Source organism: Solanum pennellii, chromosome 5 (genome assembly GCF_001406875.1).
Source record: "Solanum pennellii chromosome 5, SPENNV200".
NCBI lineage: Eukaryota > Viridiplantae > Streptophyta > Magnoliopsida > Solanales > Solanaceae > Solanum > Solanum pennellii.
The window spans coordinates 29,378,322-29,389,815 of record NC_028641.1 but is presented as its reverse complement, the minus strand read 5'-3'; positions in this window follow the sequence as shown (position 1 = coordinate 29,389,815).

Here is an 11,494-nt window from a genome sequence, read left to right as displayed (position 1 = left end):
CCAGCAAGTCAAGGTAGAACATCAGAAACCATGAGGTATGACTCAAGATATCGACATTCCTACTTGGAAGTGATCGATAAAGATTTCATCACAGGGTTATCGCGTACTCGCAGACAGCATGACTCCATTTGGGTGATAGTTGATAGTATGACTAAGTCTTCTTGCTTTTTGGCGGTCAAGACTACATATTCAGCATAAGACTATGCCAAGATTTACAATAATGAAATTGTGAGGTTTCATGTGGTTCCTTTGTCTATCATTTCCGATAGAGGTCCTCAGTTTGCCTCTCATTTTTGGAAGTCATTTCAAAAGGGTCTTGGTACTCAAGTTAACCTTAGCACAGCATATCATCCGCAAACGGATGGACAGGCATAGTGTACCATTCATACCCTAGAGGATATATTGAGAGCTTGTGTTATCGATTTCAAAGGTAATTGGGATGATCACCTTTCTCTTATTGAGTTCGCCTACAACAGTAGCTACCATTCCAGCATTCAGATGGCCCCTTATGAGGCTTTATATGGGCGTATATGTAGATCTCCTGTTGGTTGGTCTGGAGTAGGTGAAGAAGCTTTGATAGGGCCAGATTCAGTCCTTTATGCTATGGAGAAAGTTCAACTCATTAGAGATGGACTTATGATAGCCCAAAGTCGTCAGAAATCTCATGCAGATGTAACGAAAAGGGAACTAGAGTTCCAAGTTGATGATTGGGTTTTTCTGATAGTCTCACCTATGAAAGGGGTGATGAGATTCGGAAAGAAAGGGAAGCTCAATCCTAGATATGTAGGCCCTTACAAGATCTTAAAAAGGGTTGGCAAGGATGAAAATGAGTTAGAGTTGGCAGCAAATTAGCAGCAGTGCATTCAGTTTTCCACATCTCACTCTTGAAGAAATGTGTGGGTGATCCAGCCTCTATAGTGACATTAGTGAGTATGGCTGTGAAATATAATCTTTCTTATGAGGATGTACCAGTAAAGATTCTTGACCGTCAGGTTAGAAGGTTGAGAAACAAAGAAGTTGCTTTAGTCAAGGTTTTGTGGAGGAGTCCATCCGTAGAGGGAGCTACTTGGGAAGCAGAATCAGCAATGAAAGCCATGTATCCTCACCTCTTTCCTTCCGATTCCACTCCAGATTGAGGTAATGATTCCTCTTTAGTTTTCCAGTCATTCATGTATGAATTCATTCTTAGAATTATGTTCCCTCAGCTTGTACTTGCATTTTCAGCGTATTTGCATGTTCTCAGAACTCAATACAGTCAGAAACTTATTTCTCAGTATTTAGTAGTAGGGTTTGCATCTCTCTCCCTCTATTCCACATATTTTAGTCTTCATTCGAGGATGAATGTTCCCAAGGGAGAGATAACTTAACACCCCATATCTAAAACAGACCAAAAACCAGCTTTTCAAAAAAATCTGCACGTGCAACCAACGCGGCCATCGACGGACCTCAGACTGACCCTTGGTCCGTCCTACAGATCCGTCAATGGGGTGAGAAACCCCCAAATTCTCAGCCCGGGAAAATTTGTTTAAGTTATGATCGACGAATGGACCTACGGTCCGTAGTTCGTGACCGTCAATCGTCACCCCATTCACCCACTCACTGACAAGAGCCAGGGATGACCAGCACGGTTCGTAGGTCTGACCGTAGGTGGGATCTAGCAAATAGTTAAGGGGGAAATGTATTTAGGTAAACTTCAAATGGTCATAAATCTTAGCACAAAATTAATTAGTGTCCCATAACCTACCCACATATAGATAATTGAATTCTCTTTCCATAGCCACCCACCTTGCTAAAATCAGACTTCCGAGTAAAAAATTATGCCGTTTTAGTAAAGGCCTGTCTAACAGGCCCAACCTACGGACCCAACGACGGACAATCGATCAAATGACGGACCATCTCTCTAGGCCATTGTTTTGTCCGACAAAAATCAACCCATGGGTCTTTTGGTCTTTTTCCACTTCGTTTAAACCTTAAGATACGTCGTTTTGACCATAAATCATCCTATTTAGTCCCTTTAAGCCTGGAAACATAACAAGAACTTACCTAAGTCAAATCATAAATCAAAAGTTAGAAAATTAGAGGCAAGAAAGGAGAAAAAGCTCAAGAACCCTCTATCAAGAACGAAGCAAGTTTCCAACAGTTTCAGCCCCGAAATCTAAGTGTTTCTCCGTGAATTTCATCATCAAGTATGTGGGATTTCTAGTGGGTTCCTTTCACCCATTGGGTCCCTAGTTTCAAGTCAGTTCTTGATTCTCTTATTATAATTAAGCCTAAGGTTTCTAGAACATTCATAGAACTTCATGAATTTATTAAATATATGTTCCAAATCAGATTGTAAAGTTATTATTCAGTTTAACGCATGAATTTCAGAACCCTAGCTTTGTGTTTCTTTAGTTCTTGAATTACACATGTTAGGTCAGATATTTCAGCTATTTAGTTATACATGCCTCAGTTTTTAATGCATCATTATTAGATCAAATGTTGCATTCTCAGTTTGCATGTTCAGTTTTGAGCAATCCACTAATTACATAAAATTCATACATGATCGGTTAACTACATAAAGCAATGGGAGTAGCATAATACCGAGTTGGACTAGGGTTCAGCGTACCCAAATATTCCCAGAACTACAAACCAAGTAGCTTGTAAGTCCCTCTATGGGAATCAGTTTAGTGATCACGCCAACATGCCTTTATACCTCAGGCAGGGTATATTGGGTCCTCTCGATGGGGCGTATACATCGAACTCCACATTTATCTCATGTGGTTTTATTATCGATTATTACACACAGTTCAGTCAAACTCTCTTGCACTGACCATTTATCAGTATACTCAGTATTCAGTTTCAGCATGTTATAAATTGGTCATTAGCTCAGAATTCTCTATATAATGTTCAGATTAGTATACTTGCTTTTGTGCTTGTTTAGTTATGTTTTATTTCAGATTTATTTTATCCTACATGCTCAGTACTTGCAGATTAGTATACTTGCTTTTGCGCTTGTTTAGTTATGTTTTATTTCAGCTTTATTCTATCCTACATGCTCAGTACCTTTCAACTACTGACGCATACGTGCACTATATCTTCACGTGATGTAGGTTCAGGTTCTTAGCATCTAGATCACGCATAGATCGATTTCCTGATCTCCAGTTCAGCATATTCAGTGGTGAGTTCTCATTCTCCGAGGACAACAGTCATGAGTTTCATTTCAGCCTTTCAGTCATTTAGTTTCAGTTTTGCTAGATTTAGCTAGGGCTTGTCCCAGTATTTCTAGTCAGTTAGAGGCTTATTTCAGACATAGTTAGTTTCAGCTTAATGTTGATTTAGTAATTCCATTGTATTAAACTCATCAGTCTTCATATTTTATCAGTTTTAGCATATGGGTATTCCCCATCTTTTCATTATAAAATATGATTTTGCTTCCGCATCAGTTTATTATCATTAGTATGCTCATTGTCATGCCAGCAGGGTTAGCTTGGGATCACTTGTGGTCCTAGGTCCCGTGTCTGCGTCTCGGCGATAGTCTCGGGTCGTGATAGTATCTCACTAAATCTATGTTGATAATTCTTTTGTTATTACTACCTCCTTGGTTTGGCAAGTAACAATAAGGCTAGTTCTAACGCGTGCACTCGTTAAAATGACTTCTAAACGAAAGAATTATCAATGCATGCAATAACCTATTTGAGAATTGTTATTTAAGCTTTGTTTACTTTGTTAGTCACCCATGGTTCCCACTAAGGCTAGGCAATGGAACGGGATGTGCCGATACCGATTTGGTACTATTCCGATTCATCCCAGTTCGGTTGCCTACGGGATTGAATGGGACATCGCGAACTGGGACAGAAAAACGGAATGGAACCGAGGTTTTGTACAGGTGTACCGGTACCGATTTATTCTTGTTTCGGTCCGGTACGGTCCGGTATTGATTGATTAATATTTATTAATTAATTTATATTATGTATTTATTAATAAATTTTTATTGTATATTTATAAATTATAATTTATATTTTACATTAAATAATAAATACTACCAAGTAACACAACTAGAAGGTGGTTGCGTAAATTTTGCACTCTACTAGTAGTTGTAAATTTAAATTGTAATTTATAATAAAAATTTAAATAAATTAAATTGATATTTTTTAGTTTGGGTAATTGTTTTATCCTTATTTTTATTTCATTTTTAAAATTACAAATTTAATTATTTAAATTACAAGTTATAAATTTTACTTATAAATTATAACATATTAATAAGTAATAACTTAGAAACTTCAAAAGATTTAAATCTTGAAAACTTAATTAGACTTAACTTGCAAACTTAGTAAGTAAAATTTTTATAAAAATATCTTCAAAATAAATTAAGTAAAAAAAATACATTATAAACATAAAAACTATTAATTTAAACTTAGAAAAATAAAAAAATATTCATATTTTCGTAATTCAAAAAAATATTTTTTGAAATAACTAGATGTGTCATTCCGTTTATCCCATCCCATTTCGGTTCCATCCCGGTATATAGTGGGGCGGGACAGAACCGAGTATCTCTCCCGGTAATTCCAGTCTGGTTCATCCCGGTACCGGTCAACGAACCGATCAACTCATCTCGTTCTGGTCCGGTGGTCCCGTTTCGGTCTGTTTCCCAGTCTTAGTTCCCACAACCCTAGTTATATAATAACACAATTCATAGTTGTTAAACAATAAAACATGAACTTACTTTGACAATTTGAAGAAAATCTAGAAAACCACTTGAAATAAAAAGATAACACTTGAAAACCAAATCCAAAAAATTTATTATTGCTAAAGTTGCAAAAACCAATCTCTAAGCACAAACTAAGAACAATAACAATAATGTCTAACCCAAAAAACGAGGTTCTAAATCCTATTTATAGAAAACATTGTCATAATTTTAAAGGAATTAAAATAAGGAAAGTTGTCCAAAAACGCGGCTGTAATCAACGACCCCCACAGACAGACCGTCTATGAAATGACGGACCGTTGACTGCCTCCGTCAGTCCAGACATAGAATCATTTTCCGTCCCTCAGATGGCATCATCTCTGAATCAATCGACGAACCAACAACAAGGTTCGTCGATGCATCTATTGTTCATCGATGCCTACCGTTTATCCATCATTAGAATTTCTCCATCTTTAGGTACTAGGATTATCTCTGATCTCATCGATGATTCAATAGGACGGTCTGTCGATCAATCGATGGACCGTCGATCCTCTCCATAGTCCCACACTTGGTCATATTTCCTCGAGTTTCTCAATTTGCCTGAACTTCAATCGACGGTCACCACCTATGGACCGTCGATGGAACGATGGACCATTAATGGCCTTCGTGGGTCACTTTTGCACTTTATATCAGTTGCCTTCTTTGTTTTATTTCTGGACATCTTTCCTGCAAACAAACATAAAGATATGTTAAAACTACTACAAAAAAAGCTCTAGACACACACAACTTTTAAGGAAAAAGCATTGAAAACACTGTAAAACAACAGTACGTCACGCGCTAAGGACATTGATAAGGCTCTATGCAGCAAAACGAAGCGTACACAGGAGGATCGGGCTAGAAGGGCCTCCATAATAGATGAAGAAATGTGATAGAGGAGGGTGTGTGAAGTGGCTGCTGGCAGATAACATTACTAATGCTGTCGTCCTTGTTGATGCAGGCACTACTGAGGGTGACCCAATTGTTGATCCAATGGGCTCCAGGAAACTGGACCCACTCGCTTACTGATATGTCTTTGGCTCTTTGCGCTTTGCTTCACCTGACCCTTGACTCGTTAATGATTTTTGTGTGCATTGGGGACAACTGCACTTGATTTTGTTGGGGGTGGGGCAAACGAATTTTGAGTGATAGGGTGAAGTCTGAGTAACCCAACTCACCATCCTCTCTTGGGATTTTCTTACATGTGTTCTTTTTCCCCAATAGACTATTTTAAATTTCTATTGAACTGATGTGTATTAGGATTGTATGTGCATAAGTATGAAAGATTGAAGCATGATGGCTTGGCTAATGAAAACTTAGACATGTCCAAAAGTTGTGATATGTGCTTGAATTTGTAGGATAAGATGAGTTGAATGTGTTGGCTCTAAACATGGCATGATAATGCACCAACTACATGACCTGAGGCTAGAACTTGAACAAGGTAATCTGATACTAGAACGATGTGCCAAGTGAGCGTGAGAATAATTGATTGTTCAACAGTTGGTGCCAATCTAGAACTTGCCCAGTTAGTCCTGCTAAGATAATCTACTCTAGAGTCTAGGAAGTGATCCTAGGCCTTTGTTCGGGAAAGTCCACTATTAGCCTAATAGAGTCCGACCAAATGAAAAGAATATGCCCTTTGATCCAAATACTTTGAGCCTTAAATAGCTCATTTCTTTATGAATCCCTACTTCACCTTCCCAAAATCAAATGTTTTGGCCTCAGTTCCTTTTTGAAATGTGCACCTCGACTTAAGCCAAAATCCTAAGTTAAGGGTGGCTAATGCAAACAAAAGTGACCTCACTCTTGGCCCTAACCCGACATCGGGTATAGTGCACCTCAATCATGGAAAACCCAAAAGTTGAGGGTGGCTATGAATGAGAAAATCTAAATAAAATGGGTAGGAAAAGAGTTTGGTGTTGAAAAGAAAAGAAAAGAAAAGTTAAACCAAAAGAGGATGCGACTTTGTGAAAGTAAAAAGAAAAAATTAAAAGAGCTGCAAAGTTGAAAGTCGCATTAATGGTTGAAAGAAATCAAAAGAAAAGAGGAAAAAAGGGTAGGATGTCGAAGATAGGGCAAAAAGAGGTAGAAGGCCTAATGTAATGTCAATAAGGGAAGAAATTCACTAAATGTACCCAAATGTACAACACTTGACCCTGAGCCTACGTTACAAGCCAAAAAAGTCCTATAATGATCCTAGAGTCTAGTTTGGAGAATCTAATAGTGAAAATAAGGCAATCATATGGCATTGAGCACTAACAGTATTTGAACTTACTTCTGAGCGTGAGTGTTGTAATAAATCTTTGTACTTAAAAAGATGTTCATTGTGAAAAAAAGAGGATTTCGTTTGAAGTGAAGGCACTAGTTACATTGTTGTAGAATTGGTAAATTTGTGGTAGACACACAGTGAAGGTGATTATTTAGTGGTCGATCAATGTCATGTTGTGATTCGCATGAGTTAGCTTGTCGAGCTTAAGACATAGTTGTGCACTCAAACCATGAAGAGTAGGGATAGACAGCCATGTGATTGGTTGATCTTAAATTGCATGTTTCTATACAAGTGTCATTTAGAGTCGTAGTGCGTCGCTTGAGGACAAACAACGAATTTAAGTTGGGGGTGTTGATGTATCATGAGTTTATGGTATTTCTAATGCATTTCACTTGAGATTTGTGTGTGTCTTATTTTTGTAGTAATTTTGATGGTTTTGTATCATGTTTTGTAGGAAAGATGTTGAGGCGCGAAATTAAAGAGAGATGAAAAAGTGCAAAAAAAAGGCATCCACAGAGGCAATCGACGGATCGTAGAGCCATTGACGCCCCGTAGACTGGCATCGTAGATTAGCAGCCCAGGCATTGGATAAAATCAGAGAAATCTGACCAAGTGTGGAACCACGACAAGTGTTGATGTTCTGTCAATCAATTGACGGACCATACTGTTCAACCGTCAATTGAATCAGAGAAGGTTCCAGTACTTGATTTTTTAAGATTCGTAGAATGGAGTCACGGAGGACATTGACGGACTGCTGATGGACTTAAGGACCATACTGATGGTCCATCGTTTGATTCAGAAAGGGTGCAACTTTTGATGCTAATTTTTCTCAAAGTGTTGGCTGACGGTAGGGACTTATGGACCGTAGATCCATTGACGGTCCATAAGTCGGTCTCGTAGAATGAAGACGTCTTCCTGAACAAACTTTCCTTATTTTATTTTCTTTTCAATTAGGAGTTTGTTTTTGATAAATAGGATACTAAACCTCGTTTTTGGGGTTTGCTACTATTACTATTGTCCTAGTTTTGAGATTTTTGCAAACATTAGTAATAATTGATTTTCTTAAGTTGAATTTGAAGATTCTTGTGTTGATATTCAAGCTGCAAATTCTGGGTTTATGTTCTCATTACGTAAGTTCATAATTCTTTTTTCTAAAATTATCAATAGTGTTCTTGTGATTACGGGTAACTAAACACCACAACTAGGGTTGTGTGAACCATGAGCGATTAACAAAGTATGAATAGCAATTAAGCAATAGTGTTGTTGCATGCATTGATAATTCTTTTGCTTAGAAGTCTTTTTAGCGGTTTCAAACGTTAAAACTTGTCTTGTTGCTACTTGCCGGACCAAGGAGGTAGTTATAAGAAATGAAATATCAACATAGATTTAGTGAGATACTATCTGATAGTCTAGTGTCGATTGGTTCGAGGGTGAAAACTAATTCATACATCGCTGATGTCTAATATGATGTAAAAGGTAAGGGTTAGTAAATTATATACATGTCGGACCAAGATACGGGATAAAATTCTCTAGATGCCGAACCAAGGATTTAGAGATACAGAACTTATTAATTTGCATGTAATACTCTAGGAGAGGATTGCTATAACTAGGATTACCACGTTATGAGGTTGTGGGGAACATGTATACCCTAGTTACTGTCTCCTCTTGATAACAACGAAAGTTAACTCTTGCTTACTTGATACTTACATAATCATAGGAATTTGTTTCACAACCCTCCCCCCTACTCGCTTTTTCCTTTATCTCTTACTTTATATTTTCTGTCCTCTTTTGCCTCTTTATCATCATTAATGTTATATATATATATATATATATATATANGGACATACTAGAAGAGTCAAGATTAAGAATGAAGATATATTGGGTAAAATGATAGTGTACGGTGGATAAAATTGGGGAAGTGGGACTGAGATAGTTCCAAAATGTGAAAAACAAATATGTCCTAGTAAGGAGGTGCGAGAGGTAGACAATGATAGATTTGCAGAGAGGTAAATGACGACCGAAGAAGAATTAAGGAGATATGATTAGACATGATCTTCAACTCATCGAGGACATAAACCTAGATATGAACGCATGAATTATATTAAGTAGTCGAGCGTAATTCTCTCTTCCTTGTTAATATATATATATATATATATACTAGATATTTTAATTTTTTTATCTTTCTTTTAGTTTGTTTTGAAACTTTAAAGAATGTTTTTTTCTTTTTCGTTGATTTTCAAATTTAACTTTCACGAGATATATTTAAAATCACAAGATTAAAAATATTTTGACATTATATGTATCTTTGGTTTTTGACCATAGAAAAAATATTATGATCCTGGCTCAAGCTCTCTCTCTCTAAGGCCTATGAACATTTTCTGATAAAATAAACAACATGATGTAATATAAAAAAAATAACATGATATTGTTATAATGAAATATTATCTTCCCGTAATATTTAGAAGAACTCTAGGCGTACGAAATTGTGCGGGTCAGTAGTTGTCGCTCAATGGCTTCTTATATCTTTTTCATTCGTTCTATTCCTAAGTCATTTTGTTTTTTTTCTCCCACAGCATTAAATCTCTTCATCTTAATCAACTTCTGCAAAGAACAAAATTATTAAATAAAGTAAGAAGAATATATAAACTATAAAATAAGTTAAAACAAATTAAATAATTTAACTAACCACTTCTTTTGAAGGATTCGGTGTTGATGGACATTTGCACGCATCCTTTTTGAATTCGCTGGATTGTGACATTTATTTGTTTCTTATCCCCTTATATTTCATAATCCTTCGCATACTCAAATGCTTGATCATAATGGTAATTGAAGGACTCTTTACATTTCAGAAATTTCAACCTTTCATATTATTTCGATTATATAAAACAATCTATCAACTATTATTTCAAAAGTGAAATCATTTCCTCTTCAAAATTGCATGGATGGTGTAATTGCTTCGATATTATAAGTTTTCTAAAAATATATCTATGGTATATAATAAATTATTGGTTAGATCCACATTATTATTATTATTATTATTATTATTATTATTGTTATTATAACAAAAAGTTTAATTTCTTGAATTATTATTATTATTGATTATATTTTATTTTCTATATATATAATCAATAAATATAATAATTTCATTAGATAAGAAATTTAATATAAAATATATTTAAACATATACATAGTAATCGACATTGCAAACTAAAACTTGGGTAAAATTAAAATAATAAAGATATAAATATGTATATAATAAGTTGTGCAATACAACTTTGATTTCTTCAAAATCTACAGTAATCCACAACAAATAAGTATGAAAATTGCTACGACTAAGCACTTGCTCAGTAATTCAAGGAATTAATTATGTTCATTTTCTATATAACCAAAATTGAAATAGTGAAATATTTGATATTTTGGGATGACTTCTAAATTTTGAAGGAACGATTTGACATTTAGGAATTTTATACTTTTGGGTGAAATTATTTTATTATTATTGGTTTTATTTTCAAAGGAAAAATAAGAAATCTTCTTTTAAAGTGCATTGAACAAAAAATAATAACCCATTAGATAGAAAGAATTCTAGCAAAATTAAATTAATCAAACAAGTTTAGCAAAATTAAAATTATGTTTCTATATGTTTATTACTTATTTTAAATAAATTTTATTACGTTAAAGTAATTATAACCAAATTTATAATTACAATATAATTTTAATATGAAATATCAAATTAAATTGATTAAAAGTTTAAAATATTTAATCTACTTCAATATTGAGCAAAGAAAAATCAAATCAAACTAAAAAATAATGATCACTCTAAATATATTTTTAAGATTTTTTGCAAAGTTCTCTTATAGAAAATATCGTTAAAAATATTTATGAGCACATTCAATTTAGAAAAGCTAGAGTGTACGTAATTTTAGTAGTATCTTGTGAAAGTAGAATTATTTTAAAAGAATTTTCAAACTCAAATAGAGTTGATCAATATTTTAAGTCTGATAAAATATTTAAATCTTTTGCATTTTAGTAATTCAATCTCATCTAATCTCACAGTAACTTCAATCTTCTCATACTCATCAAACTTATATTAAAACACTTACTCATTAAATTTCAATCTATAGATCAAAATAAAACTCATTAACGTAATAATATTATCTCCATTCGCTTTTAATTGTCATAATTTTTCTTTTTAGATTCAAATTATAAAAACTTTTAGTAACATTTTATGATTTATTTTTCACCATATTGATATGCAAAAAAATTGAAAATTTATAGTTATTTTCATATAGTTTTGAATATTAAATTTTTTATTTAAAATATCGAATTAATTTAATCTTAAAGTCAAGTTAACTTTCAAAAAATACAACATGACAAATAAATGTGGACTGAAGGGATAACACATACCACATTTGCCTTCGACGTCGATACTAAGGACGCAATTTTTGCCCACCCACATAAATTTGACCTAAAAAAACAAAAAGATTATATACTTTACTACTATATATATATATATATATATATAT